At 44.7% G+C, this 5,000-nt stretch overlaps 1 protein-coding gene across 1 annotated transcript in view; it reads left to right on the top strand.

Annotated features, from left to right (window-relative positions):
- The first annotated feature begins 2,443 nt into the window (after positions 1 to 2,443).
- The window catches only part of LOC310863836 (6-phosphofructo-2-kinase/fructose-2,6-bisphosphatase 4-like), a 41,655-nt gene continuing 39,098 nt past the window's right edge, over positions 2,444 to 5,000 (top strand). Inside the window, exon 1 of the transcript XR_014569692.1 lies at positions 2,444 to 2,548. The gene's annotated coding sequence lies outside the window, so the exon portion shown is untranslated. The remainder of the gene's footprint in view (positions 2,549 to 5,000) is intronic.

Consider the following 5,000-nt stretch of genomic DNA (forward strand, 5'->3'; position numbering starts at 1 on the left):
GGATGTATGGTCCATCAGGCCTGACCTTTAGTAGTCCTATGTGTGGATGTATGGTCATCAGGCCTGACCTTTAGTAGTCCTATGTGTGGATGTATGGTCATCAGGCCTGACCTTTAGTAGTCCTGTGTGTGGATGTATGGTCAGCAGGCCTGACCTTTAGTAGTCCTATGTGTGGATGTATGGTCATCAGGCCTGACCTTTAGTAGTCCTGTGTGTGGATGTATGGTCATCAGGCCTGACCTTTAGTAGTCCTGTGTGTGGATGTATGGTCCATCAGGCCTGACCTTTAGTAGTCCTGTGTGTGGATGTATGGTCATCAGGCCTGACCTTTAGTAGTCCTGTGTGTGGATGTATGGTCATCAGGCCTGACCTTTAGTAGTCCTGTGTGTGGATGTATGGTCATCAGGCCTGACCTTTAGTAGTCCTGTGTGTGGATGTATGGTCATCAGGCCTGACCTTTAGTAGTCCTATGTGTGGATGTATGGTCAGCAGGCCTGACCTTTAGTAGTCCTATGTGTGGATGTATGGTCCATCAGGCCTGACCTTTAGTAGTCCTATATGTGTGGATGTATGGTCATCAGGCCTGACCTTTAGTAGTCCTGTGTGTGGATGTATGGTCAGCATGCCTGACCTTTAGTAGTCCTATGTGTGGATGTATGGTCATCAGGCCTGACCTTTAGTAGTCCTATGTGTGGATGTATGGTCAGCAGGCCTGACCTTTAGTAGTCCTGTGTGTGGATGTATGGTCATCAGGCCTGACCTTTTAGGATCTTTCATGGGGGCGTGTCAGAGGGGTCAGTGGAGAGAGAGGGTCAGGCAGTTCAACCAGTTATTCCACTCACTGGTCAGGAGGACACTCATTCTTAAATCTACACGTTTAACATGTTGTGCTCTTATACAGTAATTGTCGTGCTGTGCGTGCTTGCGTTCTGTGTGTGTGTGCGTGCGTGCGTGCGTGCGTGCTGTGAGTGCGTGCGTGCTGTGAGTGCGCGCTGTGCGTGCGTTTGTGCGTGCGTGCGTGCGTGCGTGCGTGCGTGCGTGCGTGCGTGCGCCTGTTGCCTCCCATTTCCCTCATTAGCCTATACTGTCTGTGTTTATGTGCTTTGTGTTCCATCTGTTTGCCAGTGCTGTAAAGTACATTTACTCAAGTTCTGTACTTTTAATTCTACTCCACTACATCTCAGAGGCAAATATGGTAAGCCTACTTTTACTCCACTACAAGTATTATGAAAACTTTAGTTACTATAGTTATAGTTGCTTTGTAGATTTTTTTTTATTAATATAGAATAACCACTTCAGCCTATACATTTCGGCCATTTGAAAATAGCCGATCTACAAGCTCACAATGCATTGTGAGCTTGTAGATCATACATTTCAAAACTTGAAATGAGGCATTCTGCATAATGACCAAACTTTTGGTACTTCAAGTACATTTTGATGCCAATACTTTTGTACTTCTACTCAGAGTACATTTTGAATTTTACTTGTCGTAACGGATCATTTCTACATTGCAAGTACAACAAGTACAACATGCGAGTACTTTTCCCACCACTGCTGTTTGCTGATGCTGTTTGGACCATGTACGCCTCGAGGGTCACACGCAGTGGTGGAGATGGAAAAGTACTCTAATGGGTTTTACTTAAGTACAAGTATCTATCCTGCGACGAAGAAGTAAAAAAAAAGGAAAATTGGTAATCAAAATGTACTTATAGTTTATATAGTCAAGTTTTCCTTGTAAAAGAACATTTCTGCTTTGTGCAAAATACTTAACTTTTACCAATCACCGTCAAGTCAACTTTTGAGATAGATGAGACGCTACTAGGAAAACATTCACCACAACAACAACAAACAAACACTCTTCCGGAACCAGTGACGTTTGGGTGTGTGCGTGCGTGTGGCATGTGTGTGTGTGTGTGTGTGTGTGTGTGTGTGTGTGTGTGTGTGTGTGTGTGTGTGTGTGTGTGTGTGTGTGTGTGTGTGTGTGTGTGTGTGTGTGTGTGTGTGTGTGTGTGTGTGTGTGTGTGTGTGGGTGTGTGTGTGTAGCCATCATTCTCCTATAGAGACGTCACATCAGCACCGGCCCGGTTATTATTATTATTATTATTATTATTATTATTATTATTATTATTATTATTATTATTATTATTATTATTATTATTATTATTATTATTATTATTATTATTATTATTATTAAAGTGGTGTGCTTCTCTCCAAAATGACACACACACAGACGCACATGCACACACACACACACGCACATGCACTGATGCACCCACACACACATGCACGCACACACAGGCACACACACACACACACACACACACACACACACACACACACACAGGCACGCACGCACGCACACACACACACACACGCGCCCAGAGCACTAGTGTCGGAGACTCGGATAGTGGCCAACCAGTGCCGCTCCATCACATCACAGAATCGCTTCTACAACAAACGGAGCAGTCGACGCGCCGCTGGTCTGCCTGCAGGATGCGAGGCTCCGCTCCTCCCAGACATGACACGGACGTTCATTCCGCACTGCAGGGTGAGAAAAACAAGTCTTTTACTGTTGCTTTTGTTTGCTGTGTGCTTCTTTTTGTTGTTCAAACTGTGGAGATTGTGGAGAAATAGCAGCGCGTTGTTTTTCCCCGACGGCAATAACGAGAGAGAGAGATGGAGGCAGGCAGGCGGGCGGCAGTGTGCTGCCCATGCATGGCAAGCCTGTCTGTTGGAGACGTAAACAAGGCGACGTGCAGCCAGAGATCACAGCAATGGAATACAATGTGCGCTTATTTAACAGAACAACCAGCACGTTGAAAACAACCTGTTTGAATGGCCCAAGTGCATCATTATTATTATTATTATTATGTTGTGATGGTCGGCTAGCTGTCTGTCAGACAGACATGCATAAACTCGCTCCCATCAGGGAGCTGGGAGCGAGTTGTATCCACATTGTTTTATGCAGTCTATGTCCATGCTGTCATATAGCCTAATGTACGTGTTGCATCTCATCTTTTTTATTGTTTAATTATTATTATTCTGACATGATGCAGTATATCATCCGATTATGTATTTTCCACGGGTCGATGCATTCTGTTTGAATTGTAGTGCAGCTATATGACTACATGGAATAGTTTAATTAAACAGCAGTAGCCTATAGTAGTAAAGCAGTTGTAGACGTCTGCTGTGTAAATAAAATACAGAGGTGTCAGTGTTAGTATATGTTTACGGACAAAGCCAAGGTTGGCCATGCACTTTGATTTGAGTGGAGACTCAATTCAATTCAAAGGGCTTTATTGGCATGAGAAAACATACGTTTACATTGCCAAAGCAATACAACAATACAGCAATACAATCAAAACAAAAATGATGTAGGCTACATTTGAAGGTCAGAATCTACAATAGATCAAATTCTATGTAGCCTATTAAGATCACTGGATGCAGGTATAGTGCAGGAATATACACAATGATTAGTCTCTAGGGTGGTTGTGTTCCATTTGATATCCTTCTCCTATCACAGCAACTCACAAATCTTGCTGCTGTGTTTTGCACATTGTTGTACTAATTCGCCCAGCAGATATGGGTGTTTTTTGTCATTGGTCATGTTTTCAAAACCTCCGTGTGTGGTTGTGATCTGTGGGAAGTATGTGTCTCTGATGTCTTGGTACAAGACTCACACAGTGCAGTGCAGAGCACAGTCTGTTTTATGCTATATCGGGAAACGACGTTACGGTGTAATGCCCAGCCTTAGACAGTGCCCTGCCCACCTGACATGCTCTGCAATCACAGCTGCTGGGAGGAGGGAGGGGCCACGCCCACACGGTGTGGACAACATTACAAAAACTCACTTCTATTTCCTGTTCCATGACAATACACAGAATGTGTTTGTTTTTTTAAAGAAACAGAAAGAAGAAGAAGGAGAATGTGTGTTTGTTTTTTTTTAAGAAACAGAAAGAAGAAGAAGAAGAAGAAGAAGGAGAATGTGTGTGGTTGTCTGTAGGCTATATAGCCTGTGTTCTCTCTTTGTCTGAATGAAGAACACAGGCACAAATATGATTACATTACAGCCAATTAGATTATGTCTCAGAGCCAATAATATCTGACAGCCACATGGACAGCTGCTGATATATTAGCACATAATGTAAGCTTATAATGCCCGTATACCTAAGATGAAGTATTAGGCTATACAAGACCGTCTGTCTGTCTGTCTGTCTGTCTGTCTGTCTGTCTGTCTGTCTGTCTGTCTGTCTGTCTGTCTGTCTGTCTGTCTGTCTGTCTGTCTGTCTGCCGTCCGTCCGTCTGTCCGTCCGTCCCTCCGTCCGTCCGTCCCGCCGTCCCGCCGTCCGTCCGTCCGTCCGTCCCTCCCTCCCTCCCTCCCTCCCTCCCTCCCTCCCTCCCTCCCTCTCTATGGGTGAGTATAGCCTATAGGACCCTGCTGCTTTAGACAGTATGACCTATTGACCGGCGGCGGCGGTGGCTCAGGGGTAGAGTGCCTGGATGGCAACCGTAAGGTTGCCAGTTCGAACCCGGGCTCCCCCAGAGTTACTGTCGAAGTGTCCTTGAGCAAGACACTGAACCCCTAATTGCTCCCGATGTGCTAGTTGGTGCCTTGCATGGTTTCCGCTGCCATCGGTGTATGAATGTGTGTGTGAATGGGTGAATGTAATGCACAATCTCTGTAAAGCGCCTTGGATAAAGGCGCTATATAAATGCACCATTTACCATTTACCATTTATTGACCCCTGCAGATGCCGGGTCATTCCCTATAGATATAGACAGAGTTACACAAACTGTGTTCACTTCATGGGACTTCAGTCCAAATCCGGGGTGGAAGTGGGATGTTGCATATAGTCCTGCTTTAAATGGAATTGAATGCATGCATTAACATATTGCTGAAGAATGATGCCTAGTGTGGCTGTGTCATGTCCCTGTTACTGGAATAGGTATAAACATCATTTAATATGTCTGTGTCTGTGATGTGCTGTTTGTTATGAAAC

This window comes from Protomyctophum parallelum (genome assembly GCF_964188405.1).
Source record: "Protomyctophum parallelum genome assembly, chromosome: 8".
NCBI classification, from domain to species: Eukaryota; Metazoa; Chordata; class Actinopteri; order Myctophiformes; family Myctophidae; genus Protomyctophum; species Protomyctophum parallelum.